The sequence below is a fragment of the Podarcis gaigeae genome (genome assembly GCF_964106915.1).
Source record: "Podarcis gaigeae genome assembly, chromosome: 6".
NCBI lineage: Eukaryota > Metazoa > Chordata > Lepidosauria > Squamata > Lacertidae > Podarcis > Podarcis gaigeae.
Genome location: NC_139682.1, coordinates 41374243 through 41392553, shown reverse-complemented (window position 1 = coordinate 41392553; position 18311 = coordinate 41374243). Strand labels below are relative to the sequence as shown.

At 44.9% G+C, this 18311-nt stretch overlaps 1 protein-coding gene across 8 annotated transcripts in view; it reads left to right on the top strand.

Annotated features, from left to right (window-relative positions):
- Positions 1 to 500: 500 nt before the first annotated feature.
- CNTN2 (contactin 2) overlaps positions 501 to 18311 on the top strand; it is a 66397-nt gene continuing 48586 nt past the window's right edge. For 2 of the 8 annotated variants that reach the window (XR_014566036.1, XM_083745946.1), the window contains exon 1: positions 503 to 760. The gene's annotated coding sequence lies outside the window, so the exon portion shown is untranslated. Of the gene's footprint in view, positions 761 to 899; positions 1149 to 18311 lie in introns of those variants that run through there. The other 6 variants (XR_014566037.1, XM_083745945.1, XR_014566038.1 and 3 more) reach the window with 4 other exon arrangements.

Genomic DNA, 18311 nt, shown 5'->3' with positions numbered 1-18311 from the left:
TATCTGGGCCATGTTAACAGGGTCCTCAATAAAGTTAGCAGGGAGACAATCCCCAGTGGGATCGCCCACCTTGAGACAGATAGCTACAGAGATAGAAATAGATAATAGATGATTTAGGTCAAGGGTACCAACTAGAATAAAATATTGGGGAGGCCAGGTAAGCCCTGTCCCACATAACGTGGTGCATGCACACCATTTGAATGGCAATGCCCATCAACTTTGGGGGAGGGGTGGCTCCCTCAAATATTTTAGGGGGAGCATATGCCTCTTGGCCCCTAATAGTTGGCTCCTATGATACAGGTAAACAGGCCCAGCAGCAGCACTTGCAGAATGCCAGCCAGAGATGGGAAATCGCCTTTCAGCAGGATGTGCGCCTCCGAGGCTGGCCCTTGCACGCCGCAAATTATATCCTGTGCCACACACGCAATTATGGAATTAAATATTTGCCGGAGGTGGGCGGGGTTGGAAGTCTGGATTTTTTCCCCGCTATCTCGAATTGCCTAAGAATGTAAACGGGCAGGGGAGGGGCCGAGCCGGAGATTCCCCTCCTCTCGTGCCCCGCGCGACCATATGTCCCCGTCCTCCGCCCCCCGCAGCCCTCACCACGGGGTGCGCCCAGGGCAAGCCGACCTCCCGCCCACCCAAGTGTTGCAAGGGACCGTCTGAGCTGGGAGCAGCCGCGCCAGCTGAGGAAGACCACGCATTATGGATGCTGCTTGCAAGTCACTCTCGCAGGCGCTGACTGGTCCAGGCAAATGAGGTAACAGCGGAGAGGGGGGAGGGAGGGGGTGCCCCCATCTCTCTCTCTCTCTCTCTCTCTCTCTCTCTCTCTCTCTCTCTCTCTCTCGGTCCCTGGAACGTTGCGGGGGGGGCGGAGAGGGAGCGCGCAGGGAAAGGGAGGGGAAGGGAGGAGCACATCCTAATGCAGAGATGCTGCAGTGGCTCAGGGCGCGCACACATAACACAGGCAGGCAGGCAGGCAGGCAGGCAGCAGCACAAGGCGAAGGCTCACCTGCAGAAGGAGGGCAGGCGGCAGAGAGGAAGGTTGCTGCTGCTTCTGCTGCTGCATCGAGAGCTCCCGGGCTCTCCTCGCCCAGGCACGCCACACGCGCATACACGTGCCGATCCAGCCACACTCTCTGCCCAAGGTAGGAGGAGGGGGCGCGGGGTGTCCTTTTAGGCTCCCCTGACTCTGTTCCCAAGATTTGGGCTGCTCCGGAAGGTGCAAGCTAACTTTCAGTCTAGGGGGAGGGGAGCGAGAGAGAGATGGAGATCGTGACATCAGTCGTTCAGCCACGCCGCCGCACCCGAGCAGGGCTGTCTAGTGATGGCAACGGGTTTGGCGTGGGCGCATGGCACGGGCATGGCACGGATGCCAGGGAAGGGGCTGCCGGTGCCAAGGGAGAGGTGCCCAAGAGCGTCGCCAGTCAGTGACAAGGGAAGGGTTGGCGGCGGGATGGGGTGCGGTCCCTGTTGAAAACGTGTTTATCTGCGATGCTTTGCAAGGGGTGTCGGAAGAAGTGGTGGCAGGAGGGCCCAGCTTTTTTGACTTGCTTTTCTGAACCGGTGCCACGTAGGTGTGACCAAAGAAAGCGGTGTCGAAACGAGCACCCACACCTGAACTGGAAGAGATCAAGGGCAGGGAGCGAAGCAATAGGATGGGATCAGTTTGAGTTTTCCTACTGCAAGCAGAGTCTGTCTCCTCATTAGGGCTCCAGAGAGAAGGGAGCGCTGGCTTCTGCTCTGTGTGGGTGTTGTATTTTTCTCTCTCCAAGGCTATTAAGCCACTTTGGACACCCACCCACCCTTCGTAGAGCAGTATGTACAGTAACTGTAGAAGAGGCTGTTGGGGTGGGAGGGGGGCTACTTAATGGGATGGCCGCCTTCAGGTAACAGAACGGATAAGTGCCCAGACAGTCCCAATCTTTACTGATTTTGTATTTCATTCGGATCTGGAGCAAACCCAGACAACTTTGTGACCCACCAGGCTGAATGGAGCTCCTTAGTTTTGTAAGGTAGCCCATCAAGCACTAGATCACTCACTTGGTTTTTCTTCCTGCCTGGAAGTTTACTAAGAGCCTTGGGGGGGGGGCGAGAGGAAAGTTGTCAGGAACCTGGGAGGCTGCACTACTTGCCTTCATTTGACGAGATGGGTGACAAGTTGTGCAGGCCTGACCTATGCAAGTTTCAACTTCTTCGGCGTCAAGGCTGAATGAATGAGTTGCTAAAACGACAGTTTTAAATATGAGAGCTGTTTGCCCTTTCTATCCAGAGCATCTCTGCTTGTGATTGCACCAGATCCATCCGGCATCATGTCCGACCATCTGCTAATGCTCCGACCCAGGCAATAAGATGCCATTCTAGCCTTTGCATTTCACAGCATGTCTGTAAAGAGTGGGGCCGGGGCCAAACGCCTCTTCTCTACACCTGTTTGTGTGTGCTGTGCATTGACAGCCTGCCAACTGAGGCTAGTGCAACATGCTTTTGAGAAAGTGGGTTTTGCTGCTGTTTTCTGAAAAGCCTTCTTCCTCAGTAGGTGCTACTGGGTTGTTGTTTCTTGCAGCTGAGTGGGCGAGAGGCAGCTTGGATGCTTGCAGCTTCAGCCATCGCTTTCTGGATCAAATAACTGAAGTGCTTGCATATTCTAGCATAGACCACACACTCCAGAGCTCCATGATCAGGCATTTGTTTGTGATGCACAATTTAAATAAAAACTTGTAAGGTCAGCATTTGGTTTATGCTTTTCAATTCAATAATAATCAGTAAACATATCATTGCCAAAGGAGCCATTTATTTGTCTAATTCCTCCTGGTAGGTGCTAAGGCTTTGATCCCAGAACCTGTGGCACCATGAAGGCAGCAACAGATCCCTAACCCTCTAGTCCAGTAGAACGTGGTCTCACTTACACAGTCCACAAGACTCTGCAAAGCGTCGGAGCTTTATAACACCAGCCTCCTTCCTCTTTCCAAGCCAGGTCCTGCCTGCTTAGCTGCTAGCCGTTGGATCACTGTCCTTTACCCAGACCACATTTCACATAAACCCTTATGGATTTAAACTGAACATATTTCTGCTCCCCATGCAGTCACTGGCCCATCTGGCTACAAGCAAAGCCACCTGGTCCATTTCTCTTTACTTATATACACACAGCTGTTAAGAAGGCTGCTCTGAATAAGTGGGGAAGGGGGCAGAGGATGAGAAAGCATGCTGAGACCAGCCTGAAGTATGAATTAACTTGAAAACAATACAGATGCTTGTGAAAATACATTGCATGGCTGACTGTGAAGGCGGCACTGATCGTATGGGAGCCCTGAACAGATAGCTACTATTGCTGTGATTGATTTGGCCAGTGATAGTTCAGCCGATTTGCAAGCAATCCAAAGTGTAAAGGAAGGTGACAGACTGGATGTCTGAATCTAGAAAGTCCAGCGTCCTTTTGTTCATTCAATCTTGTCTCTTTCTGATCTAGCGACAGGCACACAAGTGGCACATGGTCTATTTAGAACTGCCAACTTACTCCTGTATGTTTAGCAGGCAGATAAGAGGCAGTTCAGGAAGTGGATGTTTTCCTAGTGTGGTGATACAGTGTCAGGCAGGAGAAGCATCTCCTGCTGGTTGTCATTCTGTCACACAGCTGTTAAAAGCACAGGAGCCATGTCCCAAAATAAGCACTGGCAGCTCTAAGCTTCTTCTCCCATCTGCAGGATCAGAAACAGGTTTTCCCCATGAGTTTTTGATTGTGGGTCATCTGTTGTAAATGATTGGGGTTGAGAGGCAGGTATTACATATGTATTACCCCAACTCCAACCCACTTCCCAAGTGTTATTTATTCTTCAGAAGAAATCCTGAAATATGCAACCCCTAAATATTGTCATGGTATGCTTCCTTGATTTTTTTTTTAAAGGAAATAATTCCCTTTCTCATCTAGTTTTTACATCAGAAATTGAGTAGAGTGGCAAATTATTGCTTGAACTTCTCTTTTGCCTCTTGGGAGCATTATTAGGAGTCTAAACAAGAGGAGGTGAAAGTTAAACAAAAAGTAAGTGAGAAGCAACCTGTGACTTCCTGTGTCTTTGCTCTTTTTAGCTAAATCTGCTTAGCTGGTGCAGGTAAGTGAAGTGGATGTAAGTTAGGGTGCCCATTTATGCATCACCAAAGAAAAGAGAGCAAATCTGCATAAACTTTGCATGTGCTCATTTAATATACATAGATGCAAATTCAGAAATGATTTAAATAGAAACCAGTGTAGAGGGGAAGAATGTGACCAACTGATTTGAGTGCCTGGTCGTTCTGCTCTGCTGTTTATGTGTTCACTGTTGATGGGAACTTTAAGGACCTTCTTCTCTATAAAATGGACTTGGACTAGACAGCCCTTCAAGTAGAGCAGGGGTGGAGACCCTGCGGTTACAACTTCCATCCTCCCTGACCATGGGCAATGCTGACCGGGGCTGAAGGGAGCTGGAGTTCAACGAGGGCCATGGGTTCCTCACCTCTAAAATACAGGGCATCTTTAAATAGTGGCCTGTCCTCTCTCAAATAAGACATATGACCACTGTGAGCAGCACTGCAGGAATGAGTCCTGACATAATTGAGTTTAGGATCGGGCGTAGAGGAAGAAACTAGACAGGATCCTGGGCCGAAAATAACAGCAGCGCAGCAGGAAGTTGCTTGCAGAATATTTAGGGAGCCTAAACAACAATAGCATATGACTGATGGTATTGGTAAAGAATGACCAAAAGAAGGCACTATAGGTTTGTACATGCTCACTGTTAGAAAGCTGCTAGCATATGGATAGAACTAGCAATTGTCAGATACAGACTGCAAAACCTTTGTTCCTCATACTGTGATAAGAGTGCTTGTTTCACCTACCTTTCTTGGGATCTCTAGTAGCTGTTCTCCACTTGGAATCAAATGATCCTTCATGCTTTGTGGTTGCTGAGGAATGGCAGCTTTCTTCTCTTATTCAGTAGGGGTTGGTGAGGTTTGTTCCACTGGTTTCATTAGCTAGGTATGAGTAGCACTGGGTTTGTTTTGTAGAGGCAGGTGTGAAAGGTTGTGCAGATTGATGGGATATTATGTGGAGGGAGTACCTTCACTTATGTGGACTACAACTGAGAAAGGGAAAGAGAAAAAAAGGGTGTGTGCATTTTATTTTTTAAAAACCCTCATGCCTGGTAGGATGATGCATAAATATGAATATATGCACAAAAGGAAAAACATTTTTAATTTTTTTTAAAATGCATAATTGGCTACAACCCTATGTTCAGGCCGCAGAAAGTCTGCAGAAAGCAGAGGCTAGGAGTGGAAGAAAAGCAGATTTTAGAAGTCCTCTCATATTATCGAAGCTCTTGGGAGCCCACTAGATAGGGGCAAGCTGCTGAACCCATAGCGTTACCAAATGGTCAGAGAGCTTGATATCTTACTGGAGCCCACAACTCCACCATTGGTAATGGGTTCCCTTGAGGTGGTGCCCTTAAGAATGAGTGCTGAGAGAAAAATCATTGCCCCGGGCAACATTGAACCAGCCATGTGCCATTTCACTTGCTTTCTGAGCTTCACTCTGTGTCCCATAGCAGAGACCTTTCCCTTATGCAGTTCTTGTTGCCTGTTATTTATGATGTTGCATGAAGGTAGATTAATGAAGGAAAGCCTCAGAGTGAAGCAAGGGCCTCACGTACGTAGCAGGAACAAATGCTTCAGAACTAGGATATCTAAAAGGAGCTTCTTTGAGGCTTTTTGTTCCAGCATGGGAGCAGACAGGGGGCATTCAGCTAGCTCTCAAGCGGATACTGCTGTTGCTTGCTGCCTCATCCTAAGGTGTTTCCCTCGTTGACACTGATAGGGGAGACTTCTTTGCCAGCAGTTCGTACAGAGTTTACAGGGAAGAGACTAGCTTCTCTAGGCATTGCAGGTTAAACGAAGAGGCGGCGGGGAGCTTTCTACTTCAGCTGCCAGCCAGCCAGGCCAAAGAGGCCAAAGACTGGTGACTGTCCTAGGAGTTTAAGGCTGTCTAGTGGGGTGTTAAGAGAGCAAGTCCACATTCCCATAAAATCCATTTAAGCCTATCAAGGCCCTGCCCTCAGCAGTGGCCTTGCCAATTATGATAATCATGTTGAATCTTCACTATGAGAATCATAGAAACATAGAATTGTAGAGTTGGAAGGGACCCGGAGGGTTATCTAGTCCAAGGAGACTCATAATCTATTTCTCATTTGGCTTCTAGGTTCTGGCGTTGTTTTTGTAGCCTTGTTTTGTATTAAAAACTTACTGCCTTGTCATTCATTGTAACTAAGGCTTAATGTTCTGCGCCACACTATTTTGCTGTTCCCTCTTGGTTTCCTTTACATTTTGATTATTCCAGTTTCAGGGACACCAAAGACAGGCCTAAAATCCCTGTGTGGGTTTTTAAAAAAAATAAATTATTTAATATTTTCTTGGTTTACAAAAGTACATGCCTTGTCTCTTTTTTCAAGTTGTACAGTATTTTCTACAGATCAGTTACATTTGTTATGAGACATTAGTGTTGAATACAGAATAAGGTCAGGAAGAAGAGGAGTGTGTGTGTGAGAGAGATGGTTTTGCTAAGCCATTGTTCTTCCCTTCCCTTGCCTGCCTCCGGCTTCCTTGCTCACACACCCACTCCAGGTCTGTGAACAATTCCACCCCACTCTCCAATATATTCACCAAGCACCATTGCTGATTTCCTTGAAGCACCCCGTTCAAAACACAGCTCTATTTACTGAGAATTTTGAAGGACTCTGGTTATGAATAATCCTTGGGCTACAATTTCTGTAAGATTGTGCTTTTTGGTTTATGATTTCTGAGACAGGAATATTGTTTGTTGTGAACGATTTAGATGGGTTTTTAAGAGGAAAGATTTGGTGCAAGCCTCCTTGAACGTTTGCTTACTGCAAATAGGAAGTCAGAATATACATCTTTTAAGTGTAGTCCAAGCAGTGTTTCTTATCCAAGGAGACCACAGCCCTGTTGTGGCTTTATGATTCGTCTTTCCCCCAGCTCCTTGTCCCAGCTCTATAGGGCTGGAGCAGGGAGAACACCAGTGCCTTGAAACTGGTCTATGTAGGCACTAAGAGAGTGTAGCATGCCATGTGTAAAACAGCCCACCCTCCTCTCAAGGCTGTAAGTAAGCACACAGTTGTACGTAAGCACACTTACATGGCAGTAAGTCCCATTGAGCATAGTGAGGCTTACTTCTGAGGAAGCATGCATAGGATTGTATTGTACGGCTGACTCACCTTCTGTAATGATTCCTGTTAAACAGGCTTAGCTTATAGGAGAAAATAGTGTTTCAGAGACAGCAGTTCATTAGGAGGCCTTTCTGGAGAACTGCAATTGTGGCTCATTACTTCATAATGCTCCTTCCTGACTGGCAGATACTCCTTGCCCTACTGGCACAGAATATCCCTGACATTTCTTTTCTGGCTCCTTTCCTTAATTGATTTCTCTGGGTTTTGATATGCTGCGTTTTGATGCATTGCCTTCCATATTCTCCTAGTCATTGTTAGAGGATGACTAATTCCCTCCCCTCCCCCCTTTCTCCTACGCCATTAATTTTTGTGGTCTCTTCTCTGCTGTGTCTTCACTCTGTCCTTGTACTCATAAAAAGGTAAACAGAGACCTTAAGCAGATGATGCCCTGGATGGTCTCTGTCCCTGGTGGCTTATAGCCTTCGTATTTCTCTCTGTTCAAGTCAGGCATCCATCGCTGCTGGAGCGCAATGTCAGGGCAGATGTCTTGATCAGAAGATTTGACAGTAAAGTAGTTTGGGGGGGGGGGGTTCAGCCTCAATACTTGCTTGCTCCCCCGAAAAAAATAATCATGGATGCTTTTCCCATTTCTTGCAATTGTCTCCCAATTGCAAGACAAGGCAATACAAAGTATATATATATTGTTTTTTTTAGAGATGAAAAGAAGTGTAGCATGCCCAGGAGTTTTACCCAGAAACTGTAGCAGAGCATTTCATTTCACATTTAATTTGTATACCGCCATGTGATGGGAAGGTGTATTTAGTTGTCATGTATTGTCAGATGATTAGCAGGTGGGAAGCTGCACCCACATGTCATAGTTGGGCTGTGGGGTCTAGGAGACGGAAGCATCCAGTCCTCTGGCCAGAGCCAGCTCCTTACCCCTAGTGTGTCTGAAGGCTCTCTCATTGGTGAAATGTTCCCACCTGTTACCTTCCCTTCCCCCTCAGCTTCCAGACAGCAATTGTCCCATTGCAACCACAAATAAGAAACCAGAATCTGTTTCAACTTGTGCTTCAAGTTATCTGTTTCAAGTTATGCAATTTTTAGTGCAGTTTTAATATTTAGGGTGAGATGGAATCATTTTATTCCTTTGTTGTTCTTTTCTATTGTCATCCACGTTGAATATCTCCAAACAGAAAAGGGAGAGGGATTTTTAAAAATATATAAATATACGTGTTTTAATGTGGATGTCCAGATACCATTAGCATGCACAGGGATTGGGTACTCCATTGTCTCTTTCTCCAAACTCCAACCAAGCCAGTTTTTGCAGTTCTTTATAAATCATGAACAGAATTTCCCATATTAGCTCCTAATCTTACTAGACCTTTCAATCCCAGTACTAGGTGGAAGTCTGAATTGCTATTTGTCCTGCCAGTGAAGGTTCTGTGAATATCATTCACTATTGTAAACAGCAAGACAGGGGAATGTTTTTCTGAGACGTTGTAGGGGAGAACCTAGGAATCTGTTTTATACCTTTGGATTAATAATCCACCTATTGTTGGCACTGACTGGCAGAAGATTTCCAGGATTTTAGGCAAGAGTCTTTCTCTGCCCTGCCTATAGATTTCAGGGAATGAATTGGGAATCTTCTGCATGCAAACCATTTGACCCACCACTGGGCCATGCCCCTTCCCTCTATTATCCCCTGTGCTGGCATTTTTGACCCTGGTGGGATTAGCACCACCAACTTGCTCAAGGCAGGGATTTAGGAACACTTATTTCTGGTGTTCCCAGAAGCAGCTTCAGTTTTGAAGTTTCTGCCTAAAGTTCATCACAGGAGCACTGGAGATACTTTCTGCATTCCCTGCTAAGGCTTGTATTGTTCAACACTTTCAGCTCTCTAATCCTTCCGTACCGGATTACCAAGACAACTCCTTTAAACTAAATATGAAATACCTCTGAAGCACCTCTTTTTATTTCATCTTAGATATGTGGAAAGTATGTCAGCATTTGGCCTGAGATACCTAAAACACAGGATTGGTCAGTTTTATTTGGGTATACCTTCATATCAGAATAACTATCATCATCATCATTTATAGCCCACTTCTTTCTCCAAGAAGCTCAAGGTTGTTTACATGGTTCTCTCACTCCACATTTAAGCCCAACAACAACACTGTGAGGTAGACTAGGCTGGGAGGCACTGGCAGGTCCGTGGTCACCCAGGGAGCCTCCTGGCCAAGTGAGGATTTGAACCCTGGTCTCCCAGCTCCTAGTCTGACACGATAACTGCTACACTACATTGGCTCTCTTCTTATTTCATAGGAAAGATTACATGTAGGTCTATTTCTGAGAGATGTCCTCAAGCCACAAAGCTCTGCTTTTGTCCCAAGTCCCAAACTGGGTGGTGATGATAATTTTTCATGGTACTAAGATATTCTCATGAAATATGGCTGACATAGACCACATTTCTCACCCACCTCCACCACATCTCCAACATTATCCAAGTAGCCTTGTAAGGTTCCTGTACCTCTCCTACAAATCATAGCAAAGCAGCAAGAATCGTACTACTGCAACAAAACACAACTCCACCCAACCAATCTAAACCTGTTTTTATATCCCTGAATCTGATAAGTTGATCCTTAAAAGTCAAGGTGATAATCCCTTAAAATCAGGTTTTAAAACTGAATATTGAAAGTGTTCAAATTGTAAAACGAAGTCAGATTTGAATTATATTTCTTCCCACCTGATATTGAAGGGTTGGTGGTGTCAACAAATTCCTAGCCAGATGGCAATCCTGGCACATTAAGACTGCAGTCCTATGCACACTTGCCTGAGAGAATGTCCCCTGGCAACCAATGGGGAATGCTAAGTAGGTATAAATCAGAGTACACCAGGGGTAGTCAACATGGTGCCATCCAGATGTTTTGAACTACAGCTCCCATCAACCCCAGACAGCATGGTCAGTAGTCAGGGATGATGGGATGATCCATACTATCGGGCACCACGTTGGCTAGTTCTGCAAGATGTATTTTCTTAAGCTCTTCTTAAGAAACCTTTTCACATTCTTCAATAAAGTTGATGCCTTATAGCTGTTGAGGAAGCCAGAGGCCAGGAGGCATCTATCAGTAGCTGAATTTGATCAGCAGTCAGTATGCATTAAGGAATTAAGAAATCAGTTACCTATAGTACGGAGTGAGCAACGCCAAAAATAAGTCATGGATGCATCTTGGAACTATTTTATGCATCGAAAAACAACTATAATACATAGCCAAGGAGAGTTAACAAACAGCTTTAGGTTCTGCCATTCCAGCCAGAAAAACAGTCACCAGGAGCCTGCCAAATGGCAGCAGCAAAGAACAGCTGAGGGTCTTGTGAAGAAAGGCAGTGTTGCTAGAATAACATTAAGCAAGGAGCATGGAAGCTACATCCCTTTTATTCCCCAATTCATTGTAAAATTAAGACCCTACACTCTTCAGATCCAACCCATCGCACATCTGTCAGTTATTCAGAATAACTCGGTGTCATATGAATTTTATTAATATCAAAATTATGATCTCTCACTCACACGCATGTCATCCAGAGGGCAATCACTGTTGACTCTGCCAAGATGTTGGCAAATCATCATGGTGGTTCTGTACAGAAACTAATGCCAAGGCCATCTCCTAGTGGATTTGCTAAAGCCAGAGCTGTCTCCCACAATGTCTAGTTCCTCAATACATTTAACAGCACAAGTCCTGTTGGTTTTAATAGGACTAGCTTCCCATTACAGGAGGTGGGCTTGGACTTGGGGTGCTACACTTTACCATATTTACCGAGGAAGAACATAAGCTTGTTATCTGTTGGATAATCATAGTTTAGACATTAACCTGCAGGAGAGGCAAACTACTTCCATATGGTGGCATTTCTGAAATACAGATTACCATTCCATATGGCACATTTTCAGTTAGGAGGCAATCCTGGAAGCCTCACTTCCACTTATGCATCACAATGCAGAGAGGCACCCCAGTGTCGATCCTTATTCAATCTGGAACTGATTCCCAATTCAACAAAGAATTCAGTGTGTGGAAGCAGCTTCCATATGTGTTATTCCTCTTGTTGAACCTGGGCAATAGTTACTGTAGCATATCTATAGATGTGATAAGGGGGTTATGATGAATTATTAGGCTTTTAGTGATGTTTGCTAAAATAGCTTTGATATGTGGCTTAGATGAATCATTCTGATGACTTTGAAAACACTATATCTTTGGGCAACAGTGATGAGCACTGAAAGGAAAACAATGTTGTCCCATGTTTCAGAGTTTGAATTGGCTTATGATTGATATTGGAATGCTTTCTTCAATATTCAAATACACAGAGTGATACAACTAGGGTTTTTTAAATAAATATAAATAGCTTTTGGAAATTGAAGAATGAGATTTTTAAACCACCATTGATTCTTTTAAGGCTTGCAGGATTGCCATCATTTTATTATCCCAGATCTTGGGCTGTCCTTTATGGGAGAACTATTTCTTGACCTGTTTTGAACTGTCCTTCCTGGAGGCTTATCCACACGTCTGTTTGCCCTGCCACTTTCCCCTGGGAAAAGCTGCAGTTTAGCACTGAAACAGAGCAAACAGCAGCTGGGTTCTCCGTAGATTGCCATTTGCTCTGATTTATCACTAAAGAATGGGTTTTCCATGGGAAAGCGGCTGGGCAAGGGTAAAACCACTCAGATCTGTGCCTGGAAAGCACAGGACAAGCAGAAAACAGCTCAGACCCAGGCTTTCTAAGCACAGGACAAGCGGGTGTGGACAAGCCCCTAGGTTTACTTGTTGGTTTGGGTGCTTACTCTACAGATTTGGCCGGATTTCAGTTTGCAGGCATCTAATCAAATTAATTTGCAAAAATTCAGACATGATTGACTAGGGTCAGCCAAATTTGCCAGTATGTAGAGTGGCTGTTGAAGAGGATCTTAATAATGCCAGGCTACTTCTAGCACTCGTTTGATTGTGAATCTGAGCTGGGAACTGAGCTCTTGCATTCTGCTGCTGCATCGCCCCAGGCCTTTTCACATGAGTGAGAGGAAACCCAAGAAAGAGTTTTCCAGCCATGTGATCCTTTCTTTTGGGGGAGAGGGAGGGAGCAGAGAGGCTTTCACTTTCAGCAGCGGACATGCCTTGAAACTGCAGTCAAAGGGCAAATTTTCAAGGGTAATGCTCAGCACTTGTTCCACATACATTAGCGTTTTGTTGCGACCACATCCCATCATGTAGTCAAACAATGAATCAGTAAAGCCCAAACCCCCAGTCCTAGACCAGCCATTAATGAACATACCACAGCCCTACAGGGTATTGGCAGTAGTGAGCAAATAGAAAATGGTTGGGCTTACGCCATATACTCTCTACCGCATACGATAACAAGCTGTGCTTTCACCTATGTAAAACAAATGTTCCAATTATAGTATTGCTAAAGGATATGAGTAGCACATCTCTAACTCAGCAAAGAGTTGCGGCGCGAAACCTTTTGGGCCATTGTGTAAATTGCGAATAACAACGCAAGATAATAAAATATTTGTGCCTACAGGAGCATCCTGATTTGTTGCAATCAGAAGCTGGTGTTGTTTATCTCTGCTCACAGAAATCCTGATTGAAATATTGTCATTGCTTAGATTTACATCCTGCCTTCCTCCAAGCAGTTCAAGGCGGTCTACACAGTTCCCTCCCTCTCTTTTTTGGATCTCAAAACAACCCTGTGAGGTAGGTTAGTGAGCAGAGAGTTAGTGAGCAGGGATTGGACACGGATTTTGCCAGTCCAACACTCAAACCACTACAGTACGCTGGTGCATAAAGTACAATATCATTTGTGCTTTAAGAGAAGCAGGTTTGGGAGTTGTCCAGGATTTTCAAGGAGGTTTCCATTTTGCCAGTTGTTGTTGTTGTTGTTTAGTCATTTAGTTGTGTCCGACTCTTCGTGACCCCATGGACCAGAGCATGCCAGGCACACCTGTCCTACACCGCCTCCCGCAGCTTGGTCAAACTCATGTCTGTAGCTTCGAGAACACCGTCCGACCATCTCACCCTCTGTCGTCCCCTTCTCCTTGTGCCCTCCATCTTTCCCAACATCAGGGTCTTTTCCAGGGAGTCTTCTCTTCTCATGAGGTGGCCAAAGTATTGGAGCCTCAGCTTCACGATCTGTCCTTCCAGTGAGCACTCAGGGCTGATTTCCTTCAGAATGGAGAGGTTTGATCTTCTTGCAGTCCATGGGACTCTCAAGAGTCTCCTCCAGCACCAGTATTCAAAGGCATCAATTCTTCCGTGATCAGCCTTCTTTATGGTCCAGCTCTCACTTCCATACATCACTACTGGGAAAACCATAGCTTTAACTATGCAGACCTTTGTTGGCAAAGTGATGTCTCTGCTTTTTAAGATGCTGTCTAGGTTTGTTATTGCTTTTCTCCCAGAAAGCAGGCGTCTTGTAGTAATCAGTTATTTTGCCTGAAACACTAAAACTAGCAAATTTCAGCAGCAACTCTGGTTTGAGCCCTTTGAAATGTAGGGGACTTTGGAATCTGGGGCTTTGATCCATTTCTGGCAGTGTTCATCGCCATCAGTTGCAGATAATAGTAGTTTATTATTAGTAAAGTAGCAGGCAAAGGATTGGCTGTTACTATTTTGAGAATAAGGAAACAGAGACGGAAACAGCATCAATTATTTCATGGCCTTTACAAACAAGAGAGGTAGAATAGGAATCTGGTGCCTTTGTACTCTTTTGCAACATCTCTTTCTTGTTAGCAAATGAACTTTTGCACGGCACAAGCCCTTGTACCCCTGCTTCAACCACTTTAGCAGCATTGGAATAGCCCGGTTATTATGGGATGCTGCAGCTGCAGCAAAGAACAAGACTCCTGCCCAAGTCCTCTGCTGGTTCCCTGACTGGAGGGGTTTAAATGACACTCATCCATTCTGGTTTAATAGATTGCATAGCCATCATTGCTCAAGACAGCCTCACAGCTCATCCTGTTAATACCCTCTCCCTGGTTGTAGGCTGGAGGCTGATGAAGGGAGGGAGGGGAGAAGCACGGTACTGCCAAGCCCTGTAGCCCTGCAGGGTGATGAGCGAGGGCTTCCCTCCTGCTTGTCAGAGCAAATCAGAAGAACTCAAAGTGGGTGCACGTGTGAACTTCGTGAGGAGCAAGGAAACGTGAGCAGAGATGCAGGGTAGTACTGATGAGAAAAGGCAAGGTGATAGGGAAAGCTGAGGGCTTGGCCTGACACAGGTGCACTTGCCTCCCCAGGGAACGTTGAGCATGCATGTGTGTGAGCGACAGTGAAAGGCAGAGGAGAGATGCAGTCCTGGCTGTCTGGCAGAATGAGGAGGCATTGTTAGCTTTTGGGGTAAAAAAGCATTGGGATGTGACAAGAAGCAGTCCAGAAAAGTTAGCAGTGTTAGCGGTGGCACTTTTGGGGATGAAAACACTCGCAATACAATGTTTAATGTTTGAAAGAGAAAAGTGTTGGAGCTCAAGTAGGCCTTGAAGCCACAAGCTCTGAAGAAGCATGACATGTGCATGCATGCTTGTATACACAAACATGCAGCCTGCTTGTGGTTACTCAGTGGTGTGAGGAAGGCACACTTGCAGATGCTTAGAAGCCATCTCATCTTCACTCTTGCAGAGCTGAGCCTTGATCTTGCAAACGGCTTCTGGGAGTGAGGCCCATTTCACAGCACCACCGTCAATTTTAAAGACCCATGTTTATCATTCTGTGGGTCAGAAGTAGTTTTGTGTGTGCTAAAAGGAATAGAACTTAATATCATTACTATGGCTGCAACATTTAAACAGCACAATCCTATACTGAGGTAAATCTGGCTCGATTCATTCCCACCTAAGTGGGATTGCAGTCCCAATTAGTTAGATTAATCAGTTAAAGCCTTCTTGATCAACTGAAAAGGTGTCCCCAATTAACTGGGTAATACATTTTTTAAAGTCCCTTATTTTTTAACTTAAAGATGTCTAAGAATTGCAACCGGCATGTGCCAAGCTGGAAAAGGTTTTTGAAGGGTGGTTACCTCTTCTAAGATGGCGCCTGCTGCAGAAGTGTATACAAGCCCTGCCTGAAAACAAAGTCTGTTTTGAAACTCACAATCTTTATTCCACTTTCCCCCTCCATTATTATTGTTATTGTCACAAATATAACAGGAGGGGGGAAACAGCAACATTGTCAGCTGACTTTGATCCTGATTTATGCATATAATTTAATATAGACAGCCCATTTGTCCAAATAAGATGGGTAGTCATAAGATGGGTCATCATAAGATATCCATTCAAGCACAGAAAGGGCAGTGAGAGCTTAAACTACTATGTAGTAGATAGTGGTGTTTATCATAGCTGTCAACTTACAGATTTGAAAATAAGGGACCAGCAGCCAAAATAAGGGACCTGCAGCCTCACCTGTTCCAGGCACTCCAGTCTTCCTGTCCTCCTGCAGTCTGGTCAAACTCATGCTGGTAGCTTCGAGAACACTGTCCAACCAACTTTGTAACCAGAGGTTCAACTGAATAGAATCTGAATCACATGCACCACAAGGCCTATGAAGCCTCAACTTAAGATGGCTCCCCAGCCTGGCTTTGCACTGCAAAGTTTGCAGCAGCATGTGCAACAAAATGGTGTCCAGCATTCAAAAAACCCCTCAGCTTGCATTAACTAGCCACACACAAGGCATGCAAGCTCCACCCCCCAGTCGTTCTTAGACTTCTTATTGGGTGAGCAACACAGCCAAGCAACACAGTTGGAGCCTCCCTCCTCTCTGGCCAGCAGGGAGGAAGGGAGAGGAGCTGCTTCCTTTGAAATTTAAGGGACATCATTTAAGGGACATCCATCAATAAGGGACAGCAGTGGGACTTGGCGCTGGAATAAGGGACTGTCCCTTCAAATAAGGGACACTTGACAGCTATGGTGTTTATCCTCCCAACCTTGAAATATAGCTTGTTCTCTGCAACTATAAAGGCTCGCAGGGTCCGTCCACATTTATTGTCTCTCTGTTAGTCTCCAGCCCACAGGATTATAAATGCATCGACACCTGCAAGTATCAAACATTTTCCCAAAATGAAGTTACTGTGAAGATTTTTTTTTATCAGAAGGAACACACCACAGGAAACTTCTAACGCTAATAGCCTGAGATTTCTTTGACTGAGTGACAACCCTAATTGGTACTAAAAGCTTCCTGGTTAGAGGATGCCTTGTAAAAGCCAGAACCAGAATTGTCAGGATTGCGTGAATTCTGTATTTAAAATAATAATAACCAACATTCTGCCCCGTGTAGCTCAAATTCTGTATTTTATGCTGTGGCTTGTTTTACACAAAATAAATACGTTGGCTTGTAATTGTGAACCTGCTCTCTCCACCCTGCTCCTGTGCTTTAACAGCGGCATGGCAAATGGAAATGGAGCAACAGAAGCTTTGCCTGGCATATGGCATAGAGTGAAAATAGTTGTTTGATTTCTGTGTCATGCTGATATTAAAAATGAAAGGAGGAGAGCTAGAAAGATCCTGAATTTTTAATCTAATGCCAAGTTTTGGACTTGTTGTATGCTCGTGTTAGCCTTATATTCAGGCATTAGCTTGGTAGCAATAGATGAGAAGGAATTACAGGCAGACACGTGCATGGAATTTAATGTAGCTAGTAAACATTTTATTTTTCCAGGCTGGTAACTTTTGTGGACTTATTTACAAGGCAGGTTTGCACAGACCTGTAAAGTACACATTGCCCCTGTTATGCAATTGGTTGCTCTCTTTGGGAAAATCACTGTTCTTTGTTAATTGGAATATTTGTCCAGTTTAATATATGCAAGCAAAGAGTTTAATATAGTTTGCATTTAACATATGCAAGCCACTGTCAGAGAATGAACTTGAGCAAACAAAAAAGAAAGCCGCTCACTGCATCCACCAAAACAGATTTCAGGTCTAACCAACTAGCAATCCTCTTAAGCAGTCACAGACGTCTGAACGAACAAATCATTTTTTCTCTCAGGTTTCTTCGGAGTGGACATGATGAGCGAGCAGCCACAATATATTAACATGTGCTTTGTAAAAGACAAATTGTGCCAAGACAAATGGACTAACCAATGGTTTCAATTAAATGCATGTTTGTATTTATAGTGTTGACTTTAGCTAAAGTCTTGTGCGGTGTTACTATTAACTGGATAAGAAACCTAATTATATTGTAATAACCCATAGATAGTGAGAATGGATGTATGTTTTTGTTCTCTCAGAAAGCTACTCCTAATGTCTTTGATGAAGGCTTCTGTGAGGTTCAGAACAGCCATGTTATTTCTTTCTTGTTTGGGGTGCTTAGAGAAGACATATTGAGCCTTGTAGACACATAACTTTTCCTGTGGTGGTATTTTTTATAATCTCTCCCCAGCTCAAATCTTCATCACATTGACACTCAAACATGAGGTTGAGACCATTTCGGAGAAATTGGCCTGGTTTGCACAACACAGTAAGCCAAATTATGGCCCACTGGGACTACACAAATGTGTGGGCTCCCAGAAAGGAGCTCCCTGCTGCTTTCTCGCCTCACTAATCATGAGCTGTAGCTTGTCATTAATTATGGTGAAGTAACCACCTTGGGCAATGAGGTGTTGGATGACCCATTGGTAGGGGACTGGGAGAGACAGCAGCAAGGTGTTGGATGACAGAGCTGAGTGTGGCCTGGCCTGCACCCCCTAAGCAGCTGCTGCCCTCAGGAGACTTTGTTCCATCACCCATGTTGAAGTAAGATTCAATAGTCTGCATGGGCAGCTTCTAGGTGTAAAGGAGGAGCAGGCACCAGCTCATCATTCAGGCAGCAAAATGTTCAGGTCCAGCTCAGCACACAATTATAGTGGTACCTTGGGTTAAGAACTTAATTCGTTCCGGAGGTCTGTTCTTAACCTGAAGCACCACTTTAGCTAATGGGGCCTCCTGCTGCCGCTGCTCCGCTGCTGCACTATTTCTGTTCTCATCCTGAAGCAAAGTTCTTAACCCGAGGTAATATTTCTGGGTTTGCAGAGTCTGTAACCTGAAGCGTATGTAATCTGAAGCGTATGTAACCTGAGGTACCACTGTAGTCTCTTTATCATCCATTT